The 22,475-nt window shown below is 38.0% G+C and overlaps 1 pseudogene; it reads right to left on the reverse strand.

Annotated features, from left to right (window-relative positions):
* Window positions 1–3,405: 3,405 nt before the first annotated feature.
* LOC122084740 lies at window positions 3,406–4,795 on the reverse strand (annotated as a pseudogene).
* Between the last annotated feature and the right edge of the window lie 17,680 nt (window positions 4,796–22,475).

Below are 22,475 nucleotides of genomic sequence, written 5' to 3' on the forward strand. Positions count from 1 at the left end.
CCAAATTCAGTTCCACTAATAATTTTAAAAATCGGATTAGATCAGTCAAGATCACCTAAACAGGATCAGTATTCTTAATCGATCAGATATCGATCCACTAAGGTATAAGGGTAAAATGGTTCAAAACTCCAATAATTCCATCCAATAGAGTCTGATCCCAACCGATATCAATCCATATCAGATCAGCTCCAATATATCAAATCAAGTTTGTTTTTCAATAGCAAGGATTAAATAAAGTATTTTTCCTTTTTTTGGGGGGGTGATTGTGCTGGGGTTTATTTCACATCTAACCCTAAGTCCTGTACCTAACCGTAGCTAAAACCAGTTTGCATAGGGCAAGGTGGGTCATATATATGGACCATATGATAACAAAAATATGATCACCCAAGAATCGTTTGCAGGCCTCTACCTGTACTTGAGGATAATCTTCTCACAAAATTGATTAGTAACTCTATTACTCGATATTAGTTTTAAGGTTTGGAATTGATTAGTTGATCAGAATAATTCTGATCCTAAACCCTAAAAGGTGGTAGAAATTAGAACCCATACTGATTAATTAGAACCATCCTAATTGACACCTCGAAGACAGATTAACATATATAATTAATTCAATTAATACTAAAACATAATCACCATCCATGAACTAATCAGAACAATATATTAATATTATCCAACATTATTTAGATAAGCACATACAACATAAACCTTCAAATCTAAGTATTAAAGTGTTCCACAATTTGAAGATGGAAGTATGTTTCCCATGCAAAAAGACTGAAGTCCATCAAACATGAGGCGGTGGGTCAGATGGCCCTGATGGAGGGATTGGTGTTCCTTTAGAAAGATAATGGATCCCTCCTTCATGCGGTGGTGATGGACATGGATGAGGCTCATCAAAACATGGACGAGATGGCCCGGAATAAAGGATTCGTTTTCCTTCAGGAAGATCATGAGCCGGTGGGTCAGATGGCCCAGATGGAGGGATTGGAGTTCCCTTAGGAAGATAACCAAACCACTCTCTCGCTCCGAAAACACCATTGAAGATGACGGGTGACAGAATGAAGATAAGCACCAAGAACTTCATTGTTGATGTAGCCATGTCTAGGTAGCAAGAGCTTGGATTAAAATATATATATATATATATATATAGAGAGAGAGAGAGAGAGAGAGAGAGAGAGAGAGAGACTTTAAGTATGCTAAGATTGACAGTAGTGTTGTTTGTTCAGAGAGTCCGGATTAGGTCCACGAATGAGAACCTAATTTTCTGTTTTTATACAACTAAGAGATGAAAATGTGTATCCTATTTATTCTCTCTCCTAATTTATCGATGGTCTACTTTTCATTTCCTTTCCTATTTTCTGTCTATTCTCTTTTTCCACAACGATCCAAACACACTCCCTCTCTCTCTCTCCTTACAGTTTATCATTTTTTTTTTAAATTTCTTTATTTTTGATTTATTTTAATTTTAATTATAATTTAACCTTGGATTTTTATTTAATCTTGCAAAATTAGTTTAGATATTGGTCTCGGCAGATTAAAAAATAATGAAATATTAGTAAATTTTAATAGAAGAAAGTTTTACTCATCCATAGAGGATGGTTCACCCACCATCCTAGGGTTCACAAATCCCTATAGAAGTTTAATATAAATCCAAAATACCATCTTGATATCATCTCCCATTCATATGAAGCCTATGGTGAATTCTTATAAAAGAAAAAAAAATCCCTGTAAAAAATGATTCATCATGGCTGAAGAAAAAATTGATCACAAAAGAAAGTGAGATTCCTTCAGCTATAGAGTTACCAGGAGCGTATTTTAGACTTATATTAAAACCCTAGAGTTACCAAGAGAGTATTTTAGACTTATACTAAAACCCTATAGGGTTTGTGAACCCTAGGATGGTGGGTGAGCTATCTTCTATGGGTTGAGCAAAACTTTATACCAGCATGATGGTGGTTTAGAGATATGGCGCATTGATGATATGTCGATTTGGATGGAGATGATATCAAGTCTTTTCAATATTTACAATGCTTCAATAAAGATCAATATTGGTCACAATATGGTTTCGATCTAGAAATTGCCGATATCTATACATTGATTGGTATCAGATTGAATCGGATCAATATTGGTGTTGTGTCAGATTGGCATTTTTAAATGCCACTGTAGAGTTTGCAAATGCCGCTATATGTCTATGGCGGCGTTTATAGAAAATGCCGCCCACACGCCGCTATATCCACTGCCGCAAAAGAACTACGGCATATTTTGCAAAAGCCGCCATAAAATCTATTCGGCGGCGTTTATTTATAAATACCAATAAAATATTATATACAACGGCGTTTATTGTAACGCCGCTATCATGTTACATTCGCCTTTATAAGAAGGCATTCCAGCACTGTTAACTAATGAACGCGGGTGCATATAGAGGCGTTTATTACTAAATGCTGCAAAATATAACTTTTTAATAAATGAACATATAGTTTCGTGTGTTAGTAAATGACTAAACGCCACTACAAGAAGTATTTTTTATTTTAAAACAAAAGACCTATAGTGGCATTTATTAGTAAATGCCGCTAAATGTTTTTTTTTAATTACATATTATTGCTTATTTATCTCATTATGCAACCTATTGAAGCAAATGCATACATTCTTTATTCTCATCAAATTGATAGATTTTCACAAGACAATACACAAGAATCTGATGAATGGCTATCCATTCCATACAAAAGTTCAGTTGGAACAAAATAAACCATATTGTCATCATGGAGACAAAAAAAAATCTCATATCCACAGTAACATAGTAACATAATAAGTTTTTCAAAATAAAAGTTCACAAATCATGGTAGCTAGGTCAATCTCCAAGTCGATAAGTAGAAGACAAAATCCATGCAAGTACCTGGAAAAATAAAAAATACCAGTCAAATTCTTGTTAAAGATATATAAAAGTTCCATACATTTCACAAGTAACAATTGTTCAAGTAGGTTTCTATTTTTTAGTTTTGTTATATAAGGATGTTACAGATTACACAGTTAATATAATTTATCTTGTGAAAGTGTGTGACTTGTGAGCTCATCTCCCATACCCTCCTTATTTTCTCTTCTTTTTTATTCATTTTAGTGTTCAAAGTACTATACACAATCCTAGAAAAAAATAAAATAATTTCACATGTTGAAAATTCCAAGTTCATGATCAATGTTGAAGAATCCCAAGGTTTGGGACTATTCCAGCTTACATCTATTAAAAGACTTTTTGGTGTTTTTACCTTGTTAGTCTTAAATCTATTAAATTACATAGGTTTAAAAGCAAGTCGATGGCAACGAAAACTTTTGCAGGTAAACATTACATATATTTAAGTGCATTGCGAAATCCAAAAATTGAGGACGGAAAGGAAACATACGGGTTTTCAAAACTTACTTTTCCGGAAGGGGCAAAGTTGGATAAAGTTCACGTGAAGCTTTTACAATCTGTGAATAATGAGTAATCTCTCGACTATTATATATCTTCCATTGGCTGAAGGGGTCTCAAATCCTAGAATATGAGCATCTGCAACATCTTTGACATTAACCCATTCATATGTTTCATTGGGAAATGTTTGTGCTCCTGCAGCAAATAAAACATTGGCACTAATGTCACAAGAATGACATTTTTCAATATAAAATATATAGTTGCTAGAGAACTTTCTTTTTTGAAAAAAAAAAAAAAAAAACCACTTTAGGAAACACGTTATCTTAAAAAAGTTGCAAATTTGATTTTATGCAACATTCTACTAAATGTTATGGAATTAGTTTGAAACTTTCAGTGTCAAATAATAGACTTTCTGCTACCCACCTAAGACTACGAGTGCAAACATAGTTGCGAAGACATACTACAGAAACCAAAGATACTAATTATACTGGTTTCATTGATTATCACAATGTCTTTATCTGTTAGAACTTGTCATGTGACAAACATAAGTGGCTCCATGTGATAGACGGCCCCACAACCATCTAACTAGTTAAGTTTCGGTCCCAAACAAGTAGGGAAGTGTATTTGTAAAATCCCCAAAATGAAGACTCTTGGATTATCTATGTTAAACTTTGCAAGAGGCTTTGGATAACCTGAATAATACATTTTCATTCATGCCCATAACCTATTATTTGGGATGTATTGGGGGAAAGGGATATAGGAGAGAGAAAAAAGGCTTTTGATTTGGGGGTGGGGGAAGAGAAAAAAGAACTTCAATGATAGGTTAGCATACCATTTATTAAGTTCAAAATTGTTTCAGCACTGGTATTAAGGGTTGGCTGTAAAAGAGGACCTATCACCATTGCTGGATTTATTGTAACCATGTCCATCCCTTTTTTTTTTGCAAATTTCCAGGCAGCTTCCTCAGCCAAGTTCTTTGAAAGTTCATACTAGAGCTATAAGAGGAAAAAATCTCATTAGACATATTGGACTAGTAAATAAGTAATCTGCAAGGTAAAATTTTATTTTGTAGTTCAAAAACGTAAAGAACTTATTGCAAAATAAAATTAAAAAAAATATTTGTGACAGAAAATATCAAAAGCAAAGATAAGACATTATATGTAGCCAACTCCAAGACCTCAAGGGCCTATACAAGACTGCATAAATATACACACCTTAGACTCCTTGCAAAGCTTTGGATCTGAAAATTAACCAAGTCTCATCAATAACCACATCTGGCATCCGAGGTTTTCGATTAAATAAAACTGCAGTTAAAGAGGATGTTACAACCACTCTTTTAACAGATGGATTTTTTGCACAGGATCCAAGAACATTAAGAGTTCCTTTAATGCAGGATCAATTAAATCATCCCGAAATACAGAGTAAAAAGAGGTGCATTAATTCAAAATATTATAAACCCATGATTGGAAATGAAGACTTTTAAGAGTTGAGAGGATGGAATAGCACTACATGGCAAAAATCCTGAGATAACAAGGAAATGCAATTAAAAGGTTCCAAGAGGTAGTACTCAGAAGATGATCAAACTAAAACTTAACCCAGAAAAAAGTAACAATCCAGTATAGAACAGAGGAAGACGAACAGTGATGTAGACCAGTAGTTAACAGCCAAAAATTGCCCACATTAAAGTTCATGAACAATTCCCTTCTAGTAACTCACAATAAGGGTATTACTGCCCATCAAGTTCACCTCAGAATTTCAGTCTCCTTTGATTCGATGATTGAGCTCAAATAGCCATATTTCTCAACAACTAAATTCCACTTATATCAAGTTATGGATAAAAAAAGTGCAGCTCAGATTATTATTACTTATTTGCTAACTTATTCAAGTTTTCATGAATTTTTCTGAGTTTGGAGGTAATTATGATTAAATCCCCATGGACCCCACCCCCCAAAAATGTATTATTTTATTGCAACATGACTTATTAAAACAAATAGGACCAAGTTGCAGAAGCTTTGACTACCACTAGATCATTGCTTCATATGATCAGTAATTAAATTATATTGTTTTATTTATCTAAAGAAAAAGGAAACACAAAAAGTTCATAAACATCGCACTTTTATGCATACAGAAAACAGAGTAAACAATATTAACTGTGAGTAAAAGCATATAATCATGCAGAACAAAGCCTAGGGAAAAGGGATGTGGGGAGGAAGTCCAGTGGAGTACCATAGGAAAAAGTTCTTTATTTAGTTGCAGTATAGAAAATAGCATTAAAGCTAGATATTAAGATATCAAGCAAGTAAAGCTTTGAAGATTCATAGCTAAGCAAAGTTATAAAATGGAACTAGCAGTTAAAACTATTTTAGTGCTGTCAAAGGAATGAACCTGTGGATCCTTGGTTGCATAAGAAAAGAGGGATGCTGTATGAAACACACCTCCACACCCATCAACTATAGAATCAAATGAAGAGATGGTTTAACATTAAAAATACAAGCACTTATAATACAATACAATAAGAAGGGCAATACATCAAGGGCCAATCCATTGGTCCTCTGAATGGAGACCTTGATAAGAATCTGTAAATTTATTTCCCCCACTAATTTGTAACTGATTCTGAAACATCAATAGGCACAAATTTCTTCAGACAAAAAACAATTTCTCAAGTACAAGATAATAAGCAATATCTGAGATCACAAAAATCTGACAAAGTAACCATCAAGGATGGAATGGAATGTGGCATATAGTTCTATCCGCTGGCACATGATACAAATCATATAAACCAATGCTTCATATATCAAGTCCCTAATTTATTTCAATCTTGATCGGCCAATCCATTTCACAGAATTTTAAGGAAAGCAAGACTGTTGATCCTAGAAGCAACTAGGATTGGATCAACCTGGACTGATAATGATCCAATCTGGCCGATCTATGACGGAATTCATGGACCCCGAATCCTCACTTTTTGATATAAAGCATTCCAAAATTCATAGAAATAGTACAAACAGTGCAGATAAAAAATTATCAATGGGTCATATCTGGTTCTTTTTTTTGGCCATTAATCCAGCACACTGCATGGTAGTCCTCCTTTCCCTTGAGCAGCATATTTCTCCCCCATATTTTGTTTTAATGAAGATATCTTCATGGCTTAACAACTGTCTTATCAGATTGGAAAGAAGAAGGCATTAAAAACGTAACAGTTTCAATAGGATAATGACATAAGTCAGGTGAAGGAAATCATAGAAAGAGAGAAGAATCTGCAGAAATAAGGAAAAAGAGAAGATGTATTATACATACCCGAGGACTATAAGAGTCTCTCCGTTTTCTTGGATCTGCAAAGGCTCGCCGGTTAATCCGCTGCCTGAGAGAGAAAGAGAATAGAGACAAATTCCAACTAATTAGAAAAAAAGATTTAGGAAAACCCAGATTTGATTAATAATAGACCAGTAAAGAACTATTAAAGGAATCCATTATGTATCAAAATCGACCCTATGCTGATAACTTGCTGTCGTAAGTAAGAAGAAAAACAGAAGATAGGAGGAATACCTATGCAAAATCCAAAAACCTAGAAACCCCTTCCCTTCAAACGATTTTCTTTAGACCTAGCACTTGGAGATTTTGAGAAAAATTTTAGCAGGAGAGTGGGCAAAGAGCGATGAGGGAGTAGATTGCTGCAGGAGAGTGAAGAGGAAGAGAACTAGGGAAGTGAGAAAGATTGCAGCGGGAGACTCCGTTCTCAGGTGTCCATGAACCATGAGCTTGAGAGACTTTGAGTGAAGTCCATATCCTAAAAGTTTGGGCGCGCAAGAGGAGCTGTGAAAAGTAGGGGTGTCAACCGGTCAGGCCGGTTCGGTTTCGGTTGGGCTTAATTGGGCTTAGACTTTCAAAGGCTACACTATGTTTGCCCATTTAACTAATCAGGCTTAGTTATTGAGGGCATGGTACACTTTATATTTGATTGGTCGGCCTCGGGCTATAATCGGACTTTAGTTGGGCCTTAATCAGGCTACGGACATGTTTAATGTTAAACATGTTTTAAGCGATTTTTAAACGGGCCCTCTTTAAAATGTGCTCTTATATTCCAGCTCACTCATGCAAGCTAAAAACAATGACAATAAATCAATAAATGATACTAAATATAACCTTTATTTAAAATGTGAACATGTCTTTACTTTTTAGTTTTTACTCTTTAATTTGGGAGGTAAAATAAGTATTTTACAATCATTAAAGGGTCGGGCCAGGCCAGTGCACAATAGGTCGATCTCGATTGGGTGTTATTCGGTTAGTCTCGATCGGGCACCCGATGGTCCAAATAGAAAAACCAAGACCGACCATTTATAAACAGGTCGGGCTCAAGCCCGACATGTTTAATAAATGGTCTGGATCAGACTGGTCTATAAACGGTCGATCGCAAACGATTTAATCGGGTCGGGCCACGAATTGACACCCCTAGAGAAAAGTAGGGCGGGAGTGCTTTTTGGATGGGAAAGTGTTTCTATTAGCTTAAATATAGTGGCATTTATTGTAAAACGCCCCCCAAAAGTTGAGGTTACAACGGCGTTTTGCGTGATATGCCCCCAAATGGTGTTGCATGTTGTGGTCGTTTATTTTAAAAAGCCCCCATATTGTTTCAATTTGCCCTCAAAAGAGCAGGGTGAAAAACAAATGTAGAACCTCATCCTAAACAAAGAAGTGTGTAGAAACACAACGGGCAAGCGAGGGGTCCCACACCAGTACTCCCTAGATTAAACTACAACCGAATGTAAGACATCGTATATCAACAAAGTGTGATGTAAAATTAAAGGTTACCAACGTGGCAAGTCCAAAATGAACCAGGTCTAACATTGCCCAGTTCGATTATAAAGAGGTTTAACTTGGCCTGGGTTCAGTTCGTTTTAATTCTAGTTGCTTTGTTCTATTTTATTTTAAATGTTTTAAGTTGAATTCCAGTTGAATTGGTGGTCCAGTGGTTAGACGTGTCAATCGGTTAGGTCAGGCCAATCTCGGTCGGACTTAGTCGGGCCTGACTTATACCCTTGGGCCGTGACCTACCTATTTAAGAAATGATTTGGTCTCGTATCGGACTCGATCGAGTTCTCAGCTTTAACCAGTCTTCTCCTAATCGGGCTATTGGGCTTTGAATGGGATAATGTACCAATAAATCTTAAATGACCCTTAAACGGTCTTTAATTCTCTTAGATTTAAGATATTTTAATATGTTTTATTAAATCATTAACAATTTAGAAAAGATATTACATTTACTTACATTCAATAATTGATATATAAAAAAATATATGTACTCTATTCTATCCAAAAAAATCAAAATACACATACAAATGGTCGGCCTAAACGTGTCGGGCCGAGTTGTGCTTCTAAGCGGGCCGGGCCGATTGGACGCCCATCAGGCTTACCCCTTGCATTGAGTACTGCCTGTTTATAAACGGGCCGGGCCTAAGCCCGACTCATTTAGTAATCGGTGTAGGCCGAGCTGGTCTTCAAAAGGCCAGGCTCGATTGGTCTAACTAGTGCAGGCTTGTGATTGACATCCCAACCAATGGTTCAATCAAATTATTTTCTTTTATTTTCTTGAGAGCTTCAAGTTGGTTCCACATTATATTTGGCTTTTAAAAGGAATGGTGTAGCTTGTAAGGGGAACGGCTAGGGGGTTTCCTAGCTTATTTTGAACTCTTTTTTATTTTCAGTTATAAATAAAGAAAAGGGGAGTGGCGAGCATGTGGCGGAACGGTTAAAACTTGGAAATAGCCTCTACTGCGAAACATAGGGTAAGGCTGTATACATTTGCCCCTCCTAGACCTTGTAATAGCGGGAGCCTTGTGCACTGTATTTGATAAAAAAAAATGTATATATATACCCGACAACAAATAAGGCATCAAATCAAAGCACAAATCAAAAAAATGGGAGATCAACTAGCTAGGGTTGAGAGAGAGAGAGGGAGAGACCAAGGGAAGTCGATTTAAGCATGTTGGTCTCCTGTAGATTATGGTTATAATTGAGGACAATGCATGGTATGGGGCTAGGCAACAAGTGGGAGAAGCGAGGGTTTAAGGGCATATGCCAATTTTTGATATCTTCACAACTTTAATTAGGGAATATCAATAATACCTTTCGCTTCTTTATTGGAAAAACAACAAAATTAATATTTTTGTTCCATGACATGATTTCTCTATGGTAACTTAATAAGGGCATTTTGGTCCACTAATGTAGAGAGAGAGAACGGAAGAGCGGGCAAGGAGTGGTGAGATAAATTTGATAGAGGGGCTATAAGAATGTGCCGAGGTTATAAGAATCGAGGAGCGGGAAGGGAATAGGGCTTGATTTTTGCGTGGGAAAGGACAGATATTCGGTGATGTTAACACATAAACACTACATTATATATTCTATACTGTTGTGGGGTCAGTATGGGCCCGCAGGACTAGTCAGGCCAAAGGCCTGGACACCTGTTGTTAGGAAGAAAAAAAATGATACAAACATGATTTCACCTTCCTCATTGTATTATAATTTATAGGGGCATTTTATCAAGAAAAGCCTCAAAATATTTTTATATATTGTGGCATTTAGTAGGAAATGCCTCGATTTAATGTTATTATGTGTACAGTAAATACTCATATATACGGCGGCATTTGTTACTAAACGGCTCAAATATTCTTATATACCATGGCCTTATGAAATAAACGCCGCCAATAGGATTATATACTGTAGCATTTTTCAATAAACACCCCTAAATACTCATATATACAACGGCATTTATTACTAAACGCCTCAAATATTCTTATATTCTACGGCATTATTTCATAACGCCGCCAAGAGGATTATATACTGCAGCATTTTTCAATAAATGCCTCTAAATACTCATATATGCAGCGGCATTTATTACTAAATGCCTCAAATAGCCTTATATACCACGGCATTATGAAATAAACCCCGCCAAATAATCAAATATATGGCGGCATTTAGTAATAAATTCCGTCATATATAATATACAACGGCAGTCTATACAAAATGCCCCCTATTGTGTTATATAAGACGGCTTTTGCTGGAAAAAGCCGTTGAATGTTTACATTTAATGGCATTTGTAGGAAACGCCGCCAAAGGCCCCCACTCAAGTGCCGCCATTTACCACTTTTCTTATAGTGGCCTCTACCTGTACTTGAGGATAATCTTCTCACAAAATTGTTTAGTAACTCTATTACTCGATATTAGTTTTAAGGTTTGGAATTGATTAGTTGATCAGAATAATTCTGATCCTAAACACTAGAAGGTGGTAGAAATTAGAACCCATACTGATTAATTAGAACCATCCTAATCGACACCTCGAAGACAGATTAACATATATAATTAATTCAATTAATACTAAAACATAATCACCATCCATGAACTAATCAGAACAATATATTAATATTATCCAACATTATTTAGATAAGCACATACAACATAAACCTTCAAATCTAAGTATTAAAGTGTTCCACAATTTGAAGATGGAAGTATGTTTCCCATGCAAAAAGACTGAAGTCCATCAAACATGAGGCGGTGGGTCAGATGGCCCTGATGGAGGGATTGGTGTTCCTTTAGAAAGATAATGGATCCCTCCTTCATGCGGTGGTGATGGACATGGATGAGGCTCATCAAAACATGGACGAGATGGCCCGGAATAAAGGATTCGTTTTCCTTCAGGAAGATCATGAGCCGGTGGGTCAGATGGCCCAGATGGAGGGATTGGAGTTCCCTTAGGAAGATAACTAAACCCCTCTCTCGCTCCAAAAACACCATTGAAGATGACAGGTGACAGAATGAAGATAAGCACCAAGAACTTCATTGTTAATGTAGCCATGTCTAGGTAGCAAGAGCTTGGATTAATATATATATATATATATATATATAGAGAGAGAGAGAGAGAGAGAGAGAGAGAGAGAGAACTTTAAGTAGGCTAAGATTGACAGTAGTGTTGTTTGTTCAGAGAGTCCGGATTAGGTCCACGAATGAGAACCTAATTTTCTATTTTTATACAACTAAGAGATGAAAATGTGTATCCTATTTATTCTCTCTCCTAATTTATCGATGGTCTACTTTTCATTTCCTTTCCTATTTTCTCTGCCTATTCTCGTTTTCCACAACGATCCATACACACTTCCTCTCTCTCTCTCTCTCCTAGCAGTTTATCATTTTATTTTTAAATTTTTTTATTTTTTATTTTTTAATTATAATTATAATTTAACCTTGGGTTTTTATTTAATCTTGCAAAATTAGTTTAGACATTGGTCTTGGCAGATTAAAAATAATGAAATATTAGTAAATATTAATAGAAGAAAGCTTTATTCATCCATAGAGGGCGGTTCACCCACTATCCTAGGGTTCACAAATCCCTATAGAAGTTTAATATAAATCCAAAATACCATCTTGATATCCTCTCCTATTCATATGAAGCCTATGGTGAATTCTAATAAAAGAAAAAAATCCCTGTAGAAAATGATTCACCGTGGCTGAAGAAAAAATTGATCACAAAAGAAAGTGAGATTCCTTCAGCTATAGAGTTACCAGGAGCGTATTTTAGACTTATATTAGAACCCTAGAGTTACCAAGAGAGTATTTTAGACTTATACTAAAACCGTATAGGGTTTGTGAACCCTAGGATGGTGGGTGAGCTATCTTCCATGGGTTGGGGAAAACTTCATACCAGTATAATGGTGATTTAGAGATATAGCGCGTTGATGATATGTTGATTTGGATGGAGATGATATTAAGTTTCTCAATATTTACAATGCTTCGATATAGATCAATATTGGTCACAATATGGTTTCGATCTAGAAATTGCCGATATCTATACATTGATTGGTATCAGATTGAATCGGATCAATATTGGTGTTGTGTCAGATTGGCATGAGATAATCGGAAGAAAGAAAGAGTTTTGTATTAGTATTGTTTTAATTAAAATAAAAATAGAAAAATATTTAATTAAAAGAGTCGGTGTAATGGTGTATATTGTATAGCATTTAAGTTGAAAGAGAGATAAGGGATAACATTCACAGAGAGAGAGAGAGAGAGAGAGAGAGAGAGAGAGAGAGAGAGAGAGAGGCTGTAGGTAATCCTACTATAGTTTTTAATGAAATACTCATACCAACCAACAAAACATACTAGAATCCAAGATCAGGTTCTCTCGTACGATGATCTGATCTAGACTCGTGTTTGATTTGGTTGTGAAGATCATGGTTATCCTTCTTTTGGTATTAATATTTTCCTTCATTTACTGGATTTTGGATAGGAGATTTATGTTCATGTACATAATCTTTTATTTTCTTTCGGTAGATGGTCATTCATATAATCTAATATCTTTTTTTTTTTTTTTGGGGGGGGGGGGGGGGGGGAGAGGGGGCGGTGAGGGGGAAGCTGGAATAGCTCAGTTGGTTAGAGCGTATGGTTTTACTTGTGCAGGAAGAACAAGAACAAGAGCAAGAAGAAGAAGAACAACAAGAGGAATGAAGGGGGAAGAGTTTTTGACTTCTTACTAAAGCAAACCGATCAACGGGAGAGGAAGCTGGAGGCGATCAGAGGAAGCCGGAGGCGATCAGAGGAAGCCGGAGGCGATTAGAGGAGATCAGAGGCGATCAGAGGGAACTTTACTGGAAAGCTCTCTTTCCCTGCGATCTGAGGCGATCAGAGGCGAGCAGAGGCGATCGGAGGGAACTATTCTGGCGATCTCTTTTTCCCTGCGATCAGAGGCGATCTGAGGCGATCAGAGAAAGATCGTGACTGAGGAGTCTAACGAGAAGAGGAGATCAGAGGCGATCGTGATTTCTCAGAGAGCAGGACCGGAACGTGAGAGTCAGGAAGTTTGAGGCGATCGTGTCTCGATTTCTCTGGTGAGGATCAGAGGAGATCGTGACTTGATTTCTCAGGTGAAAGCTCTCTCTCCCTGCGATCGTGATTGAGATTTCTTCTCTGGTAGAAGCTGCAGTCGCTGGCACTGGGCCCTTCTAGTACGGTGGAGGCCGGTGCTCTCCTTGGAGGATGAACAGAGGACAGAGCTGAGGAACCACTCCTTCGATCTTCACTGAATGTTTCGATCGAACCTTCGGACCATCTGGTTGCCTCGGTTGAGCTTGAAGGAAGAAGCAAACGACTTAGGCTTTTGTTCATCATCCATTTGCAGGAAGAAGAGGAATTAACAAAGAAGCTTAAGATTAAAATCCAGGAGCAGATCCGAGCAGATCCGAGCAGATCTGAGATGCTATGAGAGTCTCATGTTAGGCAGGTGAGAGGTTTTCGGAGTTCTGTCTGGGGCTTGTGATGGGTGAAGGAGATCGAGCGACCTGCCTGACAGGGGAAAGAAATGATGGCCGGCTACTGGACAGAGGCAAACAACGATTGATCACGGACTTTTTGCGCCCTGCGTGTCTCTCCATTCCTGAAGTGGTGCCTGGTACTGCGGTGGAGCAAGGGGAGGAGAGGGAGGGTGAGAGAAATTATGAAGATGGACAGCCTGTGGATCGGAAAGCCCGCAAATCTTATGCTACGGTGACAAAGAAGACCCTCCCTGACGTGGAGGATCTCCCAAATCCGATTCGGGTTGGATCTCTGACGAGGATAGTGATTCCACAGGAAGCGTATGAAGAGAAACTGGAGACTTTTTCCTTTGCGTTGATAGGCAAAGTAAACTTCAGGTTTGTATCTATGGATGATATAAGGCGCGAGGTGGTTGCGAGTTGGAGGCTAAAGGGGAACGTGAACCTTTCTCCCCTAGGGAAGGGTTTTATTCTATTTCGTTTTGAGAAGGAGGGAGATATGGCCTCAATATGGAGGAGAGGACCGATCAAAGTAGGGGGACAAATTATTCGCTTTCAGAGATGGCGCCCAGAATTTAATATTAATGATAATTACTCTCACACTAAGCTCGTTTGGATCCGATTCCCTGAGCTTCCCATGGAGTATTGGCATGAGAGAATCCTATTGACCATGGCAAAGGTAGCAGGAAGGCCTGTCGCCCTGGACAATAAAACACTTAAAGCAACGATGGGTAATTATGCAAGAGTCCTAGTTGAGATGGAGCTCAATGGCATTAGAGTTGAGGAGATGCAAGTGGAACGAAGACAACCGAGAAAGGAGACGATATTCTGCTTCAATCAGCGAATCGTCTACGAAGACAATATGGTTCGATGCTTCTCGTGCAAAAAACTGGGACATCATGCGAACCAATGTAGAGGTAAAACGGTGGGGAAAACTGCTGTTGAGCAGCCTTCTCACAAGGGCGGCGGCGGCCAGGAAGCTGGTAGGAATGACAATCCTTCCCAAAAGGAGTCTCCTACCAGAATGGTAGATGCAGGAAATGGGAATACTTCCCAAATCTGTAATGAGCCAAACGAGGAGGGTTACCTAAAGTGCCAAGATTTAGTGGTGGACTTAAATGGTGAAGAATATTGCCCAATTGAGAATATTCCTCACAATGCTAAGGCTGGGGTGGATCCGATGGGTGTTGGGCAGAGAGTGGATAATATTTTGGATGTGGATGTCCTTGGGTCGACCCGGTCTTCTAACCCGTCTGAGAATGAATCGCAGGCCTCAGGTGAGGAGAGCGATCACAGGGAGGGTGATATTCAAGTCAAGGAATCTCAGACACAGAGGGAGTACTCTCAAATGGTGCGTGCTTTACGACCACGGCGCAAAATTAATTACAAACCAGGTGGTAGGGGTCGCAGAGGGGGAAAGAGTGGCAGGGACCAAGTTTGGGAGGGGGTTGAGAATAATTTGACTGAGCTTTCTCAATCGTGCCTGGTGGAAGGCCGAGTAGTTATTCATCATAAGGAAGTGGAAGAAATTGATATGATCATGCAGCGTGTTGAAGGGTCGGATAGACTTGGTAAGCACGTTTCTGAGACAGAGCAGAATGATGAGGCTGCTCACAACTCTGCCTCCATGTAACTGATCATGAAGGTTTTCTTCTGGAACATCAGAGGAATTAAGAAGGCGGCAGGCAGGAATGCCTTACGACATTTTATTAAGGAAAGAGCTCCGGACATTATATGTATAGCAGAGCCGATGATTGAGGTAAGTGCTTTTCCAAATTTATTTTTTAATAAATTGGGATTCAATAGTTCTTTCATTTACAATTGTAGAGTTGGGAAACCCTCTAATTTGTGGATTTTATGGAAGAGAAATTTGAACACCCCAGCTGTTGTCTCTGAGTCTGAGCAGCACATTTCGATTACTATTAAGTGGGAATCGAAATGGTTTCAGATTTCTTTCATTCATGCCAGCAGCTTTAGAGTAGGAAGAAGGGATCTGTGGTTGAAGCTTGTGGCTGATCTCCCCCAGCCTCTTCTCCCTTGGGCTATAATTGGGGATTTTAATGCGACTTTGTTCTCCCATGAAAAAAGGGGGCCAGGGAATTTTAGTATGGGTTCAGCTGCTGAGTTTGGTGCTCTGGTGGATGCTTGTGGGATGGCCCAAGTGCCATCATCGGGGAGGAAATTCACCTGGTCTAACAATAGACGTCGTGGTAATGTTTCGGCGGTTCTGGACAGATGTTTTTGTAATGAAGAATGGATTGACTTTTTCCAGGATTGTGACCAACGGGTCCTCCCTAGAATTGCTTCGGATCATTCTCCATTATTGTTCACCTCAATTTTATCTCAACGGCCCGTTAATTGCCCCTTTAGGTTCCATAAGTTCTGGATGGAACATAGAGATTTTGAGCAGGTAGTTGCCACATCATGGGAAGAGTGGGTCTCAGGGAATCCGATATTTGTTCTCATACTGAAACTCAAAAGGCTGAAGGGTGTGCTCCGTAATTGGGGGAGAGAGGCTTTCCCGAATTTCAATAAAGCCCTTGAGGAAGCCAAGGATAAGCTAGCGCAGGTGCAACAGACTATTGAAATTAATGGCATGGATGATCATTTGTTTGGGTTAGAAGCGGATGCGAAGACCTCTCTAATAAAAGCAATGGAAAACCATGAAAAACTTTGGGCCGAAAAAGCCAAAGTTAGATGGATGAAGCAAGGGGATCGCAATTCTAGGTTTTTCATTTTTCTGTTAAAATGAGAAGACTCAGAAACTCTATAAGAAGCCTCAAAACTCCTGATGGGACTTTGGTGGAAGGTAACGACCAGATTGGGAATTATACAGTTCAGTCATATGAGCAATTTTACAAAGTTGTGCCTTTAGTGGAGCATGTGGAGCTTCTTGAATCTATACCGATGGTTCTTCATCAAGGTGATCACTATATGCTTGATGTCTTACCAGGGAATGAAGAAATCAAGAGAGCTGTTTGGGACCTGGACCCAGATAGCTCTCCTGGTCCGGATGGTTTTTCTGGAGCTTTCTTTAGAAGATGCTGGAATATTGTCGAGTTAGAGGTGTGCAATGCAGTTAAGTATTTCTTTAGTACTAGTCAATTGCCCAATGGTGTGAACAACAATTTTGTGGTTCTTATTCCTAAGGAGGAGGGAGCATCTTCTATCGATAAATTCCGGCCACTGTGTATGGGGAATTTTTATTGTAAAATTCTTTCCAAGATAATGGCAATGAGGCTTGCTAATTTGCTCCCTAGGCTGATATCTGAAGAGCAGGGGGCATTTCAAAAAGGAAAGTTAATCCATGACAATATCAGTGTGGCCTCAGAACTGGCCAATATGATGTTTGCTTCTATGAGAGGGGGAGGTCTGGGATTAAAAATTGACATCAAGAAAGCATATGATACTCTTTCGTGGTCCTTTATGTTTCAGGTGCTGCGGCGCTTTGGATTCACAGAGAAGTGGATAACATGGCTGAACCAAATCTTGATATCCTCTAAGATATCGATTTTGATTAATGGAGGTCCACAGGGATATTTTGGTGTGGAGAGAGGGCTGAGGCAAGGGGACCCAATATCTCCCATGCTTTTTATTATTGCGGAGGAAGTGCTATCGCGAGGTTTAAAGCATCTGATTGAGATTAATCAACTGAAGCCAATTCATGGGCCTCGTGGTGTCAAAACTCCTGCCCATATTCTATTTGCAGATGACATATTCATCTTCTCCAATGCTTCTATGAGGTATGTGAGGACTCTTAAAGAATTTCTTCTAAAGTACCAAGAGTTTTCTGGGCAGGACATCAGCTTAGAAAAAAGTAAACTTTTTTTGGGAAAAATATCACCTTCCAGGAAGCATCGAATATCTGAAACTTTAGGCATTCCCATGTGTACCTTCCCTACAAGGTATCTAGGTGTGGAAATCTTCAAGGGAAGGATTAAAAAAGATACTTTGTTGCCGATTATGGACAAGGTTAAGGGGAGACTGGCGGGTTGGAAAGGGAAACTGTTGTCAATGGCAGGTAGGGTGGAATTGGTTAAATCGGTGCTTTCGGGGATGCCGACTCATAGTTTCTCTGTTTATTGGTGGCCTGCATCTCTCGTGGCGATGATGGAGAAATGGATGCGAAATTTTATTTGGACAGGTGATGTAGATACGGTTAAGGCTGTCACAGTGAAGTGGGACTCTATGTGTAAGCCCAAGGATGAGGGAGGGCTGGGCCTTAGGAGACTGCGAGATTCCAATAAAGCAATGCTGTGCAAATTGATTTGGAGGATCAAAACGGTGAAGACAGCAGCGTTAACCTTTCTCAGAGCTCGATTCCTAAAGAAGGATGGAAGATCCTTCAAAAATTGCAACACCTCCACTATTTTTGCAGGTCTCAGGAAAATGTGGTCCTTTGTGGATGACAAGGAGCGCTGGATCATAGGGAACGGTCAGCTTGCAAATTTCTGGAAGGATAAATGGTGGGGTCCAAAATCCATTATGGAACTTCTTTCGCTGGATAGTGACCATACTCTATCTACGTCAGCAAAGGTGGGGGAGTTTATCATAAATGGAGAATGGCGTCTACCTGAGGTAGTATCTCCTATGCTTAATGAAATTTTTGGACAGATTAAAAAGATTGACATTCCGAGTTTGCAGATGGAGGATTTCAGGGTGTGGTCGCTAGTTCCTTCAGGGTATTTCTCCTCAAGGTCGGCTTGGGAGGCTGTTAGAGTGAAATCCTTGAAGGTGAACTGGTCTTCTTTGATTTGGCAGAAGAATCTTCCTCCAAGACACTCCATTTTTGGATGGAGAGTGGTGCAAGGTAGAATCCCAACGGACGACCTGGTTTGCCAAAAAGGTGTTTATCTCCCATCCAGATGCAACCTGTGTGGAAAGGCTGAAGAAAGTATGGTTCATATTTTTTTACACTGTTCATTCTCCATATCAATATGGAAGAGTTTTTTAGATTTTTTTGGAGTGGCGTGGGTAAATCATCCAAGCATTCAATCATTGTTCCAGTGGTGGAAGAGGAAATCTCAAGTGATTCAGCTAAAGAAGCCATGGAAGTTGGGCTTGATCATCACTATCAACCATATTTGGTGGGAAAGAAATAAAAGAAGGCAGGAAAATAAAGAAAGGGCAGGGCGGTATGTCTTTCAAAGTATAAGGCAAGAGGTTCAGCTTTGCTGTGATGGATCAAGTGAAGAAGTTCGTTCGATTTCAGACTTGATGACCTGCAGGAAGATAGGTTTAAGTATTAGAAATCCAACTTCCCCTTCACCTCTTGAGGTTCACTGGTGTAAGCCTTCCAGGGCGTGGATGAATATCAATGTGGATGGAAGTTCGCTTGGTAACCCAGGTAATGCAAGTGCTGGTGGTGTCTTACGGGATGATAAAGGCAAGGTAATTGACTCTTTTAGCATTTTTCTGGGAGTCAAACAAATATATGAAGCTGAATTTGAGGCAGTCTTGGAGGGTATTCTGCTAGCTAGACACTATCATGCTAGGGGTGTTTGGATTGAGTCAGACTCAGCGTCCGTGGTCTCAGCAGTTCAGAGAAGGGAGATTCCATGGTTTGCCCTGCAGAAATGGAGATCTGTTATTTCCTTTTTGGAGTTGGTGCAATGGAAGATCACTCACTGTTTTCGTGAAGCTAATGTAGTCGCTGATTTTCTGGCTAGGAAAGCATCTAAATCTTGTACTTCAGAATTCTCAGTGGAGTTCCCGAGACATGTAGTTGATGAGTTAGCTTCTGATGCGTTGGACAGGCACCGTTTTCGATTTGGCTAAGCCCTTTGCTTGTTCCCTCTGCTGATGGCCATGCCGAAGGTGGAGGTTGCAAGTGGGTTTAGTGGGATCGGCCTGCCCTTTTGTATTTCTCTTTGTTTTGCTTTGTTCTCTTTAATAAAATGACCTTTTAGAAAAAAAAAAAGCTCAAAGGAAAATGGTATCTTGAAAGGTCTATAGGGCATTATGAATGGCACTATAATGCGTTGAGATGAAAACCAAATAGTGTCAGGAAAATGAGTCATTCTTCAATATTAAAAATTAAAGCAAAAAAATTCGTTTTGTAATTTTTTATTTAGTATAAAGTATATAAAATAACTTATAAAACTGAAATCACAAGAAAAATTACTACAATAATTCAAAACACAAATTGGTCGTTAGGCTACTTTACAGGAAAACCTTAAGCAACATCTCTATACCTTATTTTCCTTAAATTGTCACCGAAACAAGGGATAGCTAATTAGAGCATTCTAAGAAGCTGCTACAATGAACACAAATCTCAAAATAAGTAGTCATATAAGATAGCAAAATATGGTTGAATCAACTAAATAAATATTCATAAAAAATCATTAGAAAAAAAATCAAGTAACCTTCAATGCCTTTATAGTTGATAAGATTATGAGGCCCTTAATGTAGAAAAAAAAAGAAGAAGTAATAGTCTATCCTACGAAATTGAGAAATTCCATAGTATCTTCAACTTAAATATTTATAATGATAAGGAATTTGAGAGAAATATTTCATATTTCTAACATCTTTCACAGTGTCGACAAAGTTGCAGAGTAGTCCGACTTCCGATCATCGTTTCAAGAATGGGTTCGATCGCTGCTGCTCAATGCTAGAGTTGTGCCAACATTGTTGCTCTCACATATTCGAGATTGGATTCGATCGGAGACAAGTCGAGGGAGTGAGGGAGTGAAGTGAACTAAGAAGAGAACTATGAAAGAGAGAAGGAGAATTAGAAAAATCTCTATTTATCCGCAACAATGACAAAGGGATTTGAAAGAAATAATTCATATTTTTTACCGATTTCAGATTTAGATACTCACTCAAGAGTAAATCATTGGAAACACTTTGGTAAACTGCATGATATCACTTACATTGCATAAGATGAAAAGAAAAAACTCTATTGGTAATTGAAACCATCGACTCCTCTGAGCTCAATCAGCGATAAGGACCTACAAAAATTCCAATATTTTTTAAAATTTTTATTCTATACATATGTAAACTAAGAAAATTGGAACTGTAGGAACAAAAAGAAGTCCAAGAACAAAGGAACTATGAATTAAAATATATATATATATATATATCAATGCATAGATTTTGATTAAGACCATCCATAAATGCATTCAAAATATTGATACGGGTAAATAAAATCGATCATTTTGCCAATGTATCATATCCATTAACATAAAAATTAAGAAACATAAAAAAGATTTATGAAGAGCATAATCCATACCAAGACTGTACTACTCGAAGGTCCCAATAATATAGGGAGCCTTGGAAGTCTTATCTAGTAGTCGTGACTCTCTAATTGCCATGGAATTGGGTCAAATTCTTTCTTCACCCATTATATCACTGAAGAAATAAAAAATAATCAGAAATTAAGAACAATCTAATATTCAGACTTGATATCAGTTGATAAAAACAAATTTAACACCACCGGTCCAATCCAAATAGTCCTTCACAAACCTGCACCACCAACTCACCCCCCCCCAAAAAAATAGAAAGTAATAATCTAATTTACAACTTCCATGAACTGGTATTACCGAGAAATTTATAATTCCAATGTGTAAATATCTGCCTTGCATTTTTTATTCCTATAAATTCAAAAGTACAATCATAGGATGAAGAAACATAGGATATAGAAGAAATATACTCTTCTTCCATTGCATTAATTTCTGGAATCTTTGCAGGAGGAGGTATATCCATTCTAATGTCCTATAAAGAGCAAAAGTCCTTGTCAAATGTTGAACAATACTTGGCATTCAAAATATTAGAAGCTATAAGTATCGATGACTATAAGGATTTCCTTCAGCGGGGAACTGATTTGTAAACAAGATAAAACCAAACATTTACTCATATATTGTACAATTCCAATATATTTTCAGATAGAACGTTAAGAAAAAAAATAAATAAATAACATCTCTTAAGTGAAAGACAATATTATATATATTCCTCTGGTAGATTAACATCTCTTAAGTGACAGACAATATTTATTGACTGCCATATCCTATTGCTATCATGCCAAAGATACTCCACCTTCTTTGAATATATAACACCAACACCCAATATAAGGTGCGCTGACAATCTTAGCGCAATTGGGACTTCCCAAAACATTATACAATCTAAAGGCAACATCAGAAGAAATAATAATCTGTTGCATATGCACTGCCATCCAAATCGTCCGTAAAGGACTTCTCTTTGCGAGAAAGCTGTGTGAGTAGAACATCTTTAAGCTCTAGGATTTCGACTTTAGATTTTTTGTTTCTCTTTTATTCCTTCTTTGGTTTTTGATTTTTATCAGTATTAGAACACAGAATTTGAAATTATAAAAAGGAAAGAAGAAATGAATAATAGCACATTAGAGAGTTATTATTGATTATGAAACTAAAACGAAATTAGAAAAAATTAGGAAAGCAATTGGGGAATATAAGAGGAAATATTGCACTAATGGCTACTTCCACCAATGACCAGCTTATCACCAATCCCTTGATTGAGTAGCATATCAAGCTTGACCTCATCCCAAATCTTCTTGCCAAGCTGATCATTGGTGGAAGTAGCCATTATTGCAATATTTCCTCTTATAGGGAAAGATATAGATTTTTCTTTTTTCTTTTTTTGGTATAAATATAGAATAATATAAAATTAGATTCTGGCAAGATAGAAAGAGAAAGGAACATATGTGTTTGGGAGAGAGAGGGGATAGGGCGTGAGAGTATGAGTTTTTATTTTTTTTGAAAACGTGAGAGTGATAATATTTAGTTGATTTTTTTAATAGAAAGGCG

The sequence above is a fragment of the Macadamia integrifolia genome, chromosome 7 (genome assembly GCF_013358625.1).
Source record: "Macadamia integrifolia cultivar HAES 741 chromosome 7, SCU_Mint_v3, whole genome shotgun sequence".
NCBI lineage: Eukaryota > Viridiplantae > Streptophyta > Magnoliopsida > Proteales > Proteaceae > Macadamia > Macadamia integrifolia.